At 39.0% G+C, this 14,823-nt stretch overlaps 1 protein-coding gene across 2 annotated transcripts in view; it reads left to right on the plus strand.

Annotated features, from left to right (window-relative positions):
• The window catches only part of LOC149266840 (plasma protein), a 278,870-nt gene that overhangs the window by 67,122 nt on the left and 196,925 nt on the right, over positions 1-14,823 (plus strand). The gene's annotated exons all lie outside the window — the stretch shown is intronic.

Here is a 14,823-nt window from a genome sequence, read left to right on the forward strand (position 1 = left end):
GTCTTCAAGAAATAAATCCAGGTTCTCCTGGAGTGATCATCAATGAATAAAACATGTACTCATATCCACTCAAGGAAACATGAGACATCCGACCGCTCACATCGGAATGAATCAAATCAAGTATCCCCATCGCTCTGCTGTCACTGCTGGGAAAAGGGGATTTGGCAAACTTGCCCATAGCACAACCTCTGCAAGTATCAAAGTGATCAGTACTGAAATCTGGCACACCTGTAGTGATCTCCCGCAATGTCCTGAAGGCTCCATGATACATGTGTTCCATCCTGCGGTGCCAAATCTCACACAGCTCAGAACTGCTAGCTCTGCTGTCGGTACTACTGCTCAATGCCAAAAGGGGCTGGAATGCAAAGTTGTACACCTTTGCATGGCGTACACCTATCACTCTAGCTGAATCAGCTGGAGTGCCCCTGGGATACATCAACACCCATCCTCCCCTGAACAGTACCTCATATCCTCTGTCCTCCAAAGCTGAGACGGATATGTGGTTCTTCCTCATCCCTGGCACACAAAGAACCTCTGACACCTTCAAGGGAGGTTTGGACTCCCTCTGAAATGTCACTGTCCCCACCCCGACTGCTCTAACAACTCTGTCATCACCGAGTACTACCTCAATATCAGTGCCACTCTTTGAAAGCTCTGAGAAGTACTCACGGACTCCTGTCATATGACGTGAAGCCCCACTGTCCACATACCAGATACTTGAAGATGCTCCACTAGTCGAGGGAAAAGCATGCTCCCTCTGAACCTGTGTGGCAGGTGATCCTGCACTAGAGGACTCACACGTAGTGAACGCAAACTCTCGGTCAAAACGACCTGCAAAGTCCTCAATCTCTGCTGAAGCTGCCACGTCCTGGTTCTTCCCCTTCTTCTTCTTCTTCTCCGGACACACAACTGCATAGTGTCCCATCTCCTGACAATTCCAACACTTCACCTTGGAATAGTCCTTCTGTGTGTTCCCCTGTTTACCTTTACCTTTGCCTTTGCCCTCACCACCGCTTGTGGAAGCCTGCTTCTTCCCTTTGCCTTTCTTGCCTCCTGCCACCAGTGCTACGTCCTCATCCTGCTCAACTGGCTTGGCTGCCCCAAGCTGTCCTTTCCTGATCTCTGTCTGAATGCAATCATCCCAAAACCTCTCCCATGTGGGAAGGGTCTCATGTGCACAAACCCCATCAGCAAAGTTCAACCATGAACGAGGGAGGCCATTCACTGCAATCCGCACCAACTCAGTGGGTGGAATGGCCTCTCCAATCGCTGCCAACTCATCTCTCACATTAGTAATCTTTGTGAGATATCCAGCTGCACTATCATTACCCATCTTAATGTTCTTCAGCTTCTCGTTCAGGACCATCTTCCGGTTCTCATTGGTACTCTGGTAGAGATTGGACAATGCTGTCCACATCTCATGGGCATTGCTCTTTCCTCTCACATGAGGAATGCAATGGTCTTTGATTCCGTCTAGAATCAGCCTCTTACCCTTGTTGTTCTTTTTATTATAAGCAGCCAACTGAGTAGCATCAGTAGGCACAACAACAGGGTTCTGTGCTGTATGCACCATGATATCCCAGACTTCTGCCTCCTCAAAGATACTCTGCATTCTCTCCTTCCAAACGCTGTAATTTGTATGCCCATCCAACCTATCCTCCACCCTCAATCCCAATGACATCCTGCTGTCCTAAAACTGAAAAATAGCACTGCTGTGGTAAAGATAAAACTGCTGTTTATAAAAAAATCAGCTTGCTGGAATTTTCTGAGTGAAAAATCAGCAACTGTAATTTTTTCTTTTGCTGTCCCAAACTGCCCTTCAGCACTCAAGCTCTGATACCATGTAGAAATTTCTCATTTCCCACCCCGGTTTTCAGTTTCTCCTTATTTCTCCCATATAGTTAAATGCCATTTCCCATAACCATACATTCAACAAGCTGGAAAAAATAAATATTGCTGAAAACACAAATTCTGGAAATTTTACAGAATGCTGGAAATTGCAGAAATAAAAATCAGCAGTAATAAACAGCCATTAAAACACATTTAAACACTGAGATTTTTGGTCAACTTGACCCTGGAAAAACCCCCTACAACTCTTGGGGAAAACCAGTTTGAGAGCTCTTCTTTATTTCTGGAAAATGCCTTTTTACAGTGAGAGAAAATGTTCAGCAAAAATCAACAAACAGACTTTTACAACTTATCTTAGCCTTGCTGAAACACCGTTGCTGATACTCCGCAGCTGTTGCTGTTACACCGCTGCTGTTGCTGTTACACCGCGGCTGTTGCTGTTCCACCGCTGCTGTTGTTGTTACACTGCGGCTGTTGCTGTTACATCGCGGCAGTTGCTGTTACTCCGCTTTCAGCTTTGCTGTTACTCCGCTTTCAGCTTTGCTGTTACTCCGCTTTCAGCTTTGCTGTTACACCGCCCAGAAATCTCCCTTGCTCTCTTGCTCTCCTTCTCTCAATCTGCTCATGAAAGAATGAATGATCTTTTTCCTCCTTTTCCTCCCTTAACCCAACCCTAAGTGACTTTTGGGTGATCCCTAAATCCAATGGCTGAAATAGATTTAGATCAATGGCTGAGATTAAATGCTCCTTTAAATCTCACTTTCTATTTTTTAATTCACCCCACTTTAATAAAGACCCACTTAGTCATTTATTTCCAAAATCACTTTTCCTTTCTAATTTTTCATTGACTTTATAAAAGTCACTTTAAAATTAGATTTAACTTTATAAAAATTATAAAGTTACTTTAGGAGAAAAATTAAATTCTTTTGGACACTTTTCCTTAGGCCAAAGATCAAAGCCTAAGGGAACCACCTGTCCTCCGATACCAAATTTCAACAAACTTAACTATTTCCTATGTGTCGGAATATCCTAACAGTTGTGACCACAACAGGATGAGAATGTAATTGCTGTCACTCTTGATCACTGTTCTCATTGCATCATTACTTGGAGATACATCACAACTATCCCATGTGCCTCGACTGCCACCGAGATCTGATGCAAGGACTGTTTCTTGCTATGTCGAGATTATGAGAGCGACAATATTGAGATTCTCCTTAAGCTGAGACAGTGAGACCGAAGCTATACGAATACTGTAAGGATTATGAGATTCTTTCCATCACATATATATATACCTTGACTGTCATGAAATAGATTTACTGAGATGTGATGACATTCTTTTCTGCACTGTGATCCTTGCATTTTATTTAAGCCAAGACTGTGATAGCACAGTGATCTCCATTAGGCCGAATATGTTTAGCCCAGACTTCATGCCAGTACTGCAACCTCATCCGAGATCTCCTCTCCTCCATTTTTCCGAGATCTGCACCAGCAATTCGAGTATATGTTTTGCCCAGAACTTGCCTCATGGCTACGTCCTCATCGAAGTTACTACTGCTCCATATAGCCTAGGTTATGACTGCGGCTTCCTCTTGATCACTGCAGTTACCCTTTACTGCGACTCCTCTCCATGACTGCAGCTTCATACTTGACTGCGGCTTCACCTTTGACTGCGGCCTTTACCCTTGACTGCGGCCTTATCTCCAAGCGAGTTCAGTTCCTTTAGATCATGGATATGTCGAGAATCACCGAGATTCATTTTGTGGTAATGCCGAGAGTATATTTCTAGACTGTGAGATCTCATTTCGAGACAGTGAGACTAAGAGACACTCTCTATTAAAATGATCTCATGTTCTGTCCATGCTCGAGGTAAGGTTCTGAATACATATATCACAGAGATCTTTCAAAACCCTCATCACAGCAACTCATCGAAGTGCTAGATCTGAGTTTTATCACTAAATACAATCTTGTCGAGATTCTCATACTGTTTCACTATATCTATTAGGACTGTGACATTATCTTAGATTATCACCCTTATGTTGATGCCGATACAACAACGAATATTATGATCAAGACTGCAACTGCAATTTCTGAGATTGTAACCAAGAACAACGTCAATCACTGCGGATGGTAGACGTGTTAACAAGGGCACAAATCTATAAGCTAGGACTACTGTGTGAGATCCATCATCACTGTGCCTTCGAGATCTTCATTACCGTGCCTTTGTCCGAGAGCTTCATCACTATGCCTTCGTGATCTTCATTACTGTGCCTTCGTCCGAGATCTTCATTATTTTTCCTTTGTGATCTTCATTACTGTGCCTTCATTTTAGAGCGAGACTGCAAAGAGAGTTCCACCATATCCTGCCTGCACTCATATGAGGTCTTCTACCTGCAACCCATCCGTAACCCAAGCCATGCCTTCCTACACCCATCGACACTTCAGAAGATAATGCGAGTTCTTCCTTATGTTGACCCATACTTTCTAATTGCTGCATGAGGGAGTTGATCCTCTTTACACCCTTTGTTGTTCCTACCCTCTGATACCATGTTGAGAAAATAAGGGCAATACAATTGATCTATTTCTCTTTACTATGATAATTGCTTGAGATATTATTTTCCTTCAGATTTGATAGATATTATTATTACCATGTAGTGTTATCATCAATCAACTATCAAAACAAGAAAATCAACCATGCACAAGTACACAAGATATTGGCACCATGCCAGGGCAGAAACCTCTCTAAAACTTGAGATGAAAAACCCTTGAACTCTTTCTTATAGAACCTTTATTGAGAAGTTACATGATCCAGAAAATGCCTTCAACATTAAATGACAATACCTTAAAATGTATACCCAATCATGCTTGATCAATTCTGCAATGAATCATCATGATTGTTTGCACCAAAACAGTTCGGATAGGCTCTCCTAGCCTCGATCTATCCTTTCTTCACATGTAGATGTTTGAGTTACGAATAGGGCTTATCTTCAAGGCGTTCACAAGGTAATTATGTTGACTGTCACCACAGCGAAGGAAGAAACCCGAGATTTCAGAACATATGCATGTATGTGGATGAAGTTAGGGCTCTCCTACGATACCCTTGCACTTTCCAACAATAGTCTCCTTGTCTTGATTACGGCTAGAATTGCCCTTCAAACCCTTCGCACAGTTCGGTAATTCAAGACCCTAACCTTGATCTGTATGCCATGATGAGGAGCAGGCTCGGTGGTGACTTCGCATGAGGGGACAAACTTCCTCATGTGCTGTGGCTACCTTCCCTTTCCTCGATCTTAAGACTGCTGCCCTTCAACGTGAGAGATCAGACTTGAATTGCGATTTGGAGAAGCCACACTTAGCCTATAAATAGGCTTGCCCTCTCATCTTATTGAGCCGACGTGAGCCTAGATTAGGCCGACATTTCCTTTGATTAATTAGCTGAGCTGACGTGAATCCATAGCCTTTGAGCGGTTTTCTTGAGTAAATTTGTGGGTACACATTTGAGTATTTCTTTGATGATCTAGAAGGACTTACATTCATTACATTTATAAATAATACATGGTTGTCTTCACTTATTACATGACTTGTCTTGAGCCCCTTTAATTAGAGCAAAATAATTCTTTTAATACAAAAATACATTAATGCATAATTTGACATAATGAAGACCGAACCTAGTTACACTATTTTCAACACTTTTCGTATTTGTATTTTTTCAAGAAAAGAAGTATTATTTTTATAATATATGTCAATGAGTTTCTTGCTCATTGAAATAGGTTTAGCACTTGTTAAAGTGTTACAGGTGAGTTAAATAGTCAAAAGAAAAAGGTTGAAGACCTTAAGGGCATGTTACACCTTGTATAAATATGTATTAAAGTCAAAGAGAAAACCTCCAAGCAAAGTCAAGTCTCCTCCTGTGTTAAGGCACCACCAAGAAGCTCCTTCAAGCATGCAATACCCCCAAAGAAACCATCTGAAATCTACTCTTCAATTTGGCCTGCAAACAGTTGACTAGGCAGCCTTCTAGTCGGCCTAAATGGAGGGACAATCCTCTATTTATAGAGGTTGTCCACTCCAATACAACGCACTCAATCAACTCTGAAATTTGCAAAGGAAAGGAGGCAAAAGAGGAACGAAGGAAGATGAAGTAAAGGGTCTACAAGGGCAGCGAAGTAAGGAGGAAGAACAACGAAGGTAGGGGACTGTTTCTAGGGCTAGAAATAGTCACATATGCGAGGAGGAAAAATTTGCGGATATGACAACAGGGACAAGCAATCCATAATATTGTGTTGTTTGGGTTTGAAACTAGGCCTACAAGGCCTCCCAAGACAAGCAAAGAAGCCTATCTATCTAGCGAAGGAAAATGACCCTAATTCTCTAGGGTACCTCTCACACGTGTGAGAATTAGGGCTACACTACTGTCATAACAACCCTCCCTTGACAGTCATAAAAGTTCATTGGTTGGCTAAGAGAGTGAAGGGATCACCATAAGGGAAGGGTCTCATCAAAGGCATGTCTTCTAGAGAAAGTATAACAAGACTTATCAACAATTGAAAGAAGAACGAAGCGCCGGAAAAAGTGCCAGGGAACAAAGTGCTGGGAAACAAGGTGCAGAAAGAGGGAAGGACTTGACCTGTGCTTGGAGGATATTCTTGTCAGGGGTGTAGGGTTTGGCATTGATCAATAGAAGCTTCAATAAAATTAATTCACTAAAGGGTTTTCCTCTCAAGAGAAGAGAGGTTTTGGCCCTGGCAGAGAGCTAACATCTTGTGTTCTTATTTTTATGTTTTGGTAGTAGTTTGATGAAGTACACACATATGCACTAATAATAATAAGAAGAAGAATAAGCTAATAAGGAAAAGTAAAAATACTCCACAAATTGTTATCAAGTAACGAAGAATCACACTACACTACTTTGCCCTAGATTCTTCAACAAGAGAGATATGTCAAATGTTCAATGCTATCGTTGTCACAAATTTGGTCACTATAAACATTATTGTCCTGAAAGATCGAAAGATATAAAGAGAAAGGGAAAACAACGTGCTAGCACAGTAGAGATCAATGAAATTCCAAAGAAACCTAAGAATGAAGATTCAGGTAACAAAACTAGCCCACGGGGCTTTGGATTGACGATGAATGGGTGCACTGTTAAGGCACTCCTTGCGATAGGTCATTTGTTCAAATCCCCCATTGGTGCTTACCTACCAATAAAAAAAACATATAAGAAGATTGAGGTAACAAAGACTTCTATTTTTACTCTTACAGGTTCTATTGCAGATAACGATGATTTGTGGCTAGTAGATAGTGTTGCTCAAGACACATGATGGGAGACCATGACAACCTCACAAGTCTAATGGAAAGAAGACTATCTCAAAAGGTAGAGCTTAGAGACAACAACAATTATGCAGTAAAAGGCATTGGGAAGACTTCCATTGAGCTGGATCAGGTGAAAACGTTCATCTTAGCGACATACTACTAGGTTTGAAAAATAATTTGGTTTCTATTTCTTGGGTTTGGTCTCCCTATACATGGTCCTAATCCTCCAAAGGGCTACATTGGCACATGTAGGGTGTGTGTTGAGGGCTATGGGCCTCCACAACATTAGACAACACTCCATGGATCCGCAAGGATGTTCAGAGATTGCTCGAGCTATTGGACGAGGAAGATGCACCTGGTTCACCTTTGCCCAACCAGCCCCACAGATGTATCATACATTTGGCAGTTGACCTAGGACTTGTAAGATGATGTGGCATCACCTACACCATCATCAGAGCCCTTGCAGATGATCTACAGGCATCTTCGACTCATTTGGAGACCCATGATGTTATTATTGTGCCCCCGCACCCACTCGGAGCACCACATGTTTATTGTTTGGAGAACAAGGGGCCAACCCCTTGTCCATCACTTTTGAGGGTCCTATTCTTCATTATGGCACCTATGGGCCACATCAGGCCACTTGGAGGGCCTTACGACATTTACTATTTGTCATTTGACCTCTTAAGAGGCTTCTTATTTTATTTGTGAGCTAGTTTGGTGGGCTTGTCACCAAAAGTTAGGTTACTAGCGCATTATTTTATTTTTGGGGCTTATGTAGGCCTAGGAGACTAATTCGAACTCCTCAATAGTGTATAAATACAAGTGAGATGAGTTCATTTGATCATCATTACTTTGGATTGGATCTCTTCTCTCTTTTGAGAATTTCGCACTTTTTCTTGGAGGATGAATTAGAGCTTTTTGGATGAATTTTGATGTTTGGATTTGGTTTATCTTATCTTGGAGCTTCTCTATTGTCAAATTGTGGATGGTTGGATATGTTCTATTACATGTAAGTACATGCTTTTAATGCTATTTTTGTTTTATTTTGTCATATACATTGGATTGAGAATTTCACTATTTTCAGGGCTAATCGCTGCATGCATTTACTGCTTAAATTGTGGAATTTTGTCTCTATATAACATCTCTCAATGCATGGGCCATGTACTTTAGAATGAAATTCCCTAGGGATAATTCTATCAATGAATTCATCTTGATAAGCCATCACCTTTTGCAAGTCGAAGAATAAAAGCCGTAAGGTTGCTTCCCTTTGCCCTAGAAGACAAGCGAGGTAGTCTCAATGCCTCCTTGACTAAGAAACAAGGCCCTCATTCATATTTATCCATAGACTCCATCCTCCCAAGATGAAGGCACTGATCTACCAAGAGGTGGTCACCAAAATCTTAACTCTTTTTCACCTTTTTCCAGGTCTAGCCAAGTGGGGTTACCTAGGGCATCATTTGCCTGGCAAAGTAGCCCTCCAAAAAGTTCGATCTCCTGCGTTGGTGTGTCCTCTAGACCTCCTCTAGTTTTGAAGCCATTCCTACGGTGGAATTGTGAGATAACCCAAGCCCTAGCTCCGAGATCAAACTTTGCTCTAGCATCCACAAGGTTAGTGCCTCATAGGATCAATTTGACACCTTTCAGTGAAAATTCTTGTTTTGATCCTTTCCCCATCCTTGTCTAGGTTAATAACATGATTGGTTGCTAAATTATTCCCCTTTAATGGGCTGGGTCCACTTGGTCCAGTGTGGTCCCACTTCTTTGCAAAGACAATTCTTTAAGAACCATCTGGGATACCAATTTCAATAAGGATTTTAGGGGTTTGGAAACTCTTTCACAAGTCATATTCCCTAAATCTAGCCCTGAAATCCTCACATCTTTTCCTAGAAGACATTGTACCTTGCTTAGAAAGCAAGCAAGCTCCATTCTTAACCTTCTTCTGGAAAGGGATTGTTTGGGTCATTTTATACCCATTTGTTGACTTATCCTTCATTTGTGATTCCATATATACTGGATCTCCTACCATCGGTGAAACTCCGTAAATAGTAGGGAGCCTTAGCTGAGGTGACAGTGGGCTAAGTCTCCATTTGTTGCCCTTGGTCTAGCATTTAACCCTTTAGGAATCCCCTTTAGGTCCCCTGCTAGTTTGAGTGGTAACAAGAACTAATCGTTATATATTGTGACAATCAAAGCTACGTGAAGCTGGCATAGAATCCATTTTTCTATGACAAGTTGAAGCACATCGAGATTAAGTACCGCTTCATTTGTGACATGGAGCAGAAGGGAGCAATGAAGCTCCAATATGTCTTTTCTGATGAGAAAATAACTGATATTCTTACAAAGCCTCTGTCCAAAGCAAAGTTTGTATACTTCAGGGATAAACTTGGACTTGTTGAGAATCTCTCTCTCAGTGAGAGGGAGTGCTGATGAAATGGCATCGTGGACTAACAATCTCCCTGTGTTAAGTACATTGACCTTAATTATGGAGAATGGTTCGATAGAGGACAATCATTCTTCTTGCGTCAAGTATGTTGACTTGAATTAGGAAGAATGGCCCTAGAGCATCAGGCTCATTTAGCATCAGGTCCCGAATTATTCAGATAGAGTGTGGCCTTTGGAGATTGACCATGTGTCAAAGATATTGACCTGAATGATGGTGAATCAAGACTAGTCTGTATACCATGTGTTAGATAGACCCAAACTATGGTGAAAAGTTGATGCTAAATGATGTACCATGTGTAAGGAATACCGACCAGGATTATGGTGAGGCTATACCATAGGTGTGAGGTACTGAACGAAATTATGGTAATTCGCTGATGTTGTTGACTTACCATTTCTCAAAGTTGTTAGACCAGATTATGGTAATTGGTTGATGCTATTATTTTACCATGTGTCACATTTGTTAACCTGATTATGGTGATGATGTTTTGTTTTAACCTTTTCTTAGAGAACTTTGTCAACAAAAGAACATTTGTCTAGTCATTATGAATACCTCCCTAGCTAAGAGGGAGTGTTGAATTTTGTAGCTATGGTTGGTCTTCATAATTTGTATTTTAGCCCTTGAAATATATAATGTAATTGTAAGACATGTTCTTCATGTCATTTTCATTGTTTAGCCCTTGAAAGAATTATTATAAGACATGTTTTTCATGTTGGTATCAAAAGAGAAAATTTCAAAATTTGAATTTTGAATTTTTGGCTCCAAAATTGTCAAGTCCGCACTCCCTCAGGTCAAGTCAGTCCTCATTCAGATAGGCAAAACGCTATATATAGAGCATTCGACCTCCTCCACAAGGCACCATTCAACCTGTCACATAAGTAGACATATTCTAGGCATCCTAGAGAAGAAAAAGAAGGGCAAAGAAGAACAAGAATTATGAATGTATCATAAGGATATTTCTCTCTCTGTCTACTTCGCATGTGTGATCTTCTGGGCAGTGTTTGGGTAGTAGTTCGAATTTCTAGGTAGCAGGACTGAGTTTCTGGGCATATTCTAGGAGGTCGAAATTCAGTCTATGCAGATCAGAGAGGGCCAAAGTTGAAGGGAAGAAGATTAACTTGACAAGAGGGTTGTTTGAATAGGTTTACCGTTTGACCATAGCATTGTTGGTCAATCTGACCAGCTGCATTAGGTGCATCTCTTGTTGAATTAAAGAATTTTTTTAAGGAAAAGGTTGCTGGGTTTTTTCCCCAGTGGGCTTTCCTAGGGTAAATCTTGTGTTCTCTTTGTGCATTGTGATCTCTACTATCCTTGTGCATTTATGGTTGAATTTCTGAAGTTTAATTGCTTAATGATAAACTGAAATTGCTAAAAGAAGATCTACATCATTAGAAGTAATTATCAGTGTTTTAGAAATTACTACTTGCATCTATTGCACTTAAAGAAATCAACAAACCTAACCATTTGAAGACCCTTCCATTTCCTTTATGGAAGTTTGGACCTGGTAGACTAGAGATTAGAGGTTGTTGGGCTGTTTTGGATATGAGCAAAATAACCATGCAAGGATTTCCTAAGATATTCCTCAAGTATTGAGTGGGTCCTCATAGTTCCAAAGAGGAGGGGGCTGAGCACTCCTATTGGAGCTCCTAGATGTGGCTTCTTGAAAGGAGCGACTGAGTAACTTATACCACAATTGAGGGGCATGAAGCCTACCCTTGGTTAGCTGTAAAGGATTGGGAGGCCACATTGCCAGAGTCTTATTGAATCACAATCACCTTATCTTGACAAGTGTTCTTTCCAACCACTTAACCTTCTTTGGTGTTTAGATTATGTTGAGCAGTGGGGGAAATTGTAGGAGGTTGGGGAGCTTGAGTGTCACAAGGAACTTTGGTCCTAGCCATCAAGTGACAATCCTGAGTTCTTTGAGTTGGACTTTGGCATCCGAAGCGAGTATTATGCAGGTTAATGTAACACATTGCCTGCTTGAATGTCTTGTTATCCACATCCATATTGTAACGACCAAAAGTTGTATACGCAACGAAAATCTTTAAAGTATTTCAAAGACATCAATGTCCATTGTAAGACATGTAACTATATATTGATTATTGTATATTGAATTGATGTCAGATATGAGATGATTACAAATGAGAATGAGGGCCTGCTTATATACCCTAGGCAGGTGCCCTTTCATGAATGGTCATGTCTCTAAAACATGCCTCTTCATTACTAACTAACTAACCATTAGTTAATTAATTATTAATTATTATTATTATATTTATATTTATTATTTTTATATGAATTATATTCATAACATTGCCTCTCTCTTCAAGAAGCTTTGTCCTTAAAGCTTATTGATGAAAGGTTTGATCTCTTTTTTCCGCTCGTCGCGGAACTGTCATCTTCGTCGTTACAAGACAATAGGATGCTCTGAGTGATAGACAAAATTGTCATACTTAGAACGGATCAGACCATCCTAGATTAAACTTTTGTGGAATCTTCTGATCTGTGAAAATTTGTGATGAATAGTTGTTGTAGGACTGGATTCTGCGAAATTCAGCATTCTTGGGAACATAAATTTGTCGTTTATGTTCTGAGTGATACTGGTACGTAGATTGATTGGAAAGTTTTCTCTTGTGATTCGGATGCCGATAAATAGTTCTTTTGGTTGGACTTTCCATTATCATTTTGGCAGCTTCCTGATTTCCTTTAGGTTCTGTTGTTGTTGAGTTGGCTACTAAATCTTCATTTGGAATGTATATCGTTTGAACTGCAACTTCTGAATATGTTTTAACTTCTCTAGATTTATTTTCTTCTTTACTTGTGATATCGACTGTATCAGTGTTTATTCCTTAATCTTTAAATTGGACTAAAATTACTAACGACTTTAATACTTTGTTTTGAAGTTGTTCTAACTTGTCATTTAGTGATTTCTTGTCATTTTTAAGTGTTTGTTTTATTTGTATAACTAAGGCTTGGTTATGATTCCTTAGACGTGAAAGTTCGCCATTTTCTGAATTGTTGACTTTGTCCTTAGTATCTTTCTCTTTATCTTTTAAATTTTTGATTTGCTCTAATAATTTTTTATTAAGGGTTTTTAGGCACAACTTTTCTTTTTCTTTTTCTAATAGATTCTCCTTTAGTTCCTTATCAGAAATTTCCTTTTCTTGCTTTAGTCTTTGTTTCTTAACTTTTGACTTTTTTATCTGTGAAAGTAATTTCTCATTGTGCTCCTTTAGATGCCAAATTTCTTCGTTGCTTTCTGTTGATTTTTCTTGAAACCGATCTTCGAGATCTTTATATTTCTTCTCTGATGCTTCGTTCTTTTGTTGAAGTTTTGCGATTTCTTCCTTTAATCGTTTTATTTGCATCTGCTCATTGTCTTGATGATCTTTTGTACTAAATAATCTTCTACACCTTGGACAATGTAAATTGCACTTTTTTAAATATATGTATATCCAATTTCATCTAGACAACTTGGACATTTAGTCCAAAATAGTAATCATTGTGTGGGACTCTTCTTGACTACTTCATTATTTTCGAATTAGGCTCCATTTTTCTTGACTTGATAACCTTCCTTGATAATTTAATATATATATATATATATATATATATATATATATATTTTGATATTCTCAACAATTGTTTTTTTCTTAAACTCTCTTCTTTTTCTTTATAATTTTTTTTCTTTATTTTGTTATATATATATATATATATATTTTTTTTTTTTTTGAAAAGTTACAACCCTAGTGAAACGTGGCTACTCACCTCTTTGGGGTATCATATAAAATATATGTCCACTTATGTGCCTTTGACTGTTAATTTTCTCCATGTAAAAGTAAAACTTACCATTCACATAAATAGATTTTGTATTCCTTTTGTTCTTCTTTTACATTGAAAATACCTTGGGCAATTACCATGGGTTGCTAAAACCACGAGCTTGTAAACTACTTAATGAAGAGTCAAGATAATCTTATCTACTCTTCCTTTTCTTATGTATAGTTTTAAGATATTTGGGAAGATTCCCTTTTGACTTTATCGTGCACTTTTTATCAATAATGTAGAACTTTTTTATATATATGAATGTTCTCCTTCAAAATTTACATCGGACTATATTTTTTTTACTAGAATAATTGAAATGTCAATCACCAAAGTCCTTATTTTTGTTTTTGGGGCCAAAGGCCTAAATGGTGATATGGAAAATCTCCAAACTCTAAGCGAAACGCTTCAATTACACAACAACAAGGTTGACGGGAGGTTGATGGCCAAAGGCCTGGTGATCAGCCAACGTTGCTCTGATACCAATGTAATGACCAAAATTTATATACACAACGAAAATCTTTAAAATACTTCAAAGACATAAATGTTCATTGTAAGACATGTAACTGTATATTGATTATTGTATATTGAATTGATGTAAGATATGAGATGATTACAAATGAGAATGAGGACCTCCTTATATACCATAGGTAGGTGCCATTTCATGAATGGTCATGTCTCTAAGACATGCATCTTCATTACTAACTAACTAACCATTAGTCAATTAATTATTATTATATTTATTATTTTTATATGAATTATATTCATAATACATAAACATATTCCTTGAGGTCCTTGGATAAGTAGATTCTTAAATAGTGTTTTTTTGAGGGTGGGGAATAGAAAGATGTTCAATCTATTGTAGATTGACTTGCAAATGTGATCCAACAAGGGTCAGAATTATGTGGGCAGCCCAAGGAATTTCACACATATAGGACAAGAAGTCAGGGCATTGTCATCAACAAAGAAGTTCTTTATTTAACAAGAGAGTAATGGGGATGTTATAAAAAACCTAGTGTCCATGAGGCACAGTTTTGTAAGGCTCTGTGTGGTCTAGTATTGCCAACCATGTAATTCCCATTTTTCCTTCATCCATGAATTTACCATCGTCACTATAGGCAGCCAATGAAATATCCAAGCAATGCGTGCTGTTTATATCATTGCATACAATTTCATATTCAATAACAAAAATATTAATAGTAACAGGGCCCTGGTTAATTTCTCATGGAAGAACTTTGGGATGAATTTTCAGGGTTTCTTTCGCTCATATGCCCTGTTTGTGATTGCTCTCTCTTCTTTTGCTTTTGTTTCTTTAATTTTTTATTTTAGACTTAGGGATAAGTATTTGTCGTGGATGGGTGAAACATTTGATTGTATATTCTTTTTTTTTTGGGTAAGAGCAATATTGCACA

The sequence above is a fragment of the Pinus tabuliformis genome, chromosome 6, assembly GCF_031772625.1.
Source record: "Pinus tabuliformis cultivar Carrire ecotype Pingquan chromosome 6, CPIR1, whole genome shotgun sequence".
NCBI lineage: Eukaryota > Viridiplantae > Streptophyta > Pinopsida > Pinales > Pinaceae > Pinus > Pinus tabuliformis.